Below are 619 nucleotides of genomic sequence, written 5' to 3' on the forward strand. Positions count from 1 at the left end.
AAAGAAATAAAAACTGTAAATTTAAAAACCCTCCCCCCTTCCCCAAGAGGCTGGTGGAAAAAGGGAGTAAACTATTGTTCAGTGATGCTCCTTCAAATCAGATGTCAATTCTAAGCACTTAAGAGCTGATGTGTAGAAAGCGATTCTGACATACTTCTTTCAATCTGGAGCTCAGGAATAATTATCACTAAAGGAAAGAAAAAGTTGTTAGTAGAAAAATGTCTTGGCTTTACTCTTTAAATATTTAACTCATCTTGTGTGCGTGTTGTGCTCTATGCCAGGGGAAAGGAAAACAAGTGAATGTACTATGCTTCCAGCAGAGTTTGTTGTGTTGGCTTGGAAATTTAGGGCAGTATATCCAATGGGCGTCAGCAGATTTGATCCTGGATATGGTTTAAGGCCAGTTCTGCCTTTCCTTCGCCATCCTGTCCCCATCCATATACCTTCTAATCTAAAAGCAGCGAGTTTGTGCAAGAAACTTAAACTGCTTTCCCCGGTAGTCACGCAAGTACGTCCAGGAAGAGAGAGGTTCAGATGAACGTAGTAAACGAGACGCTCGCCAGCCCCCGCAAGCCTTTCTGCGTCGGCACAGTGCACCGGCGGCGGGGCAGAGGCACCC

The sequence above is a fragment of the Aptenodytes forsteri genome, unplaced genomic scaffold (assembly GCF_000699145.1).
Source record: "Aptenodytes forsteri isolate BGI_AS27 unplaced genomic scaffold, ASM69914v1 Scaffold143, whole genome shotgun sequence".
Taxonomy (NCBI): domain Eukaryota; kingdom Metazoa; phylum Chordata; class Aves; order Sphenisciformes; family Spheniscidae; genus Aptenodytes; species Aptenodytes forsteri.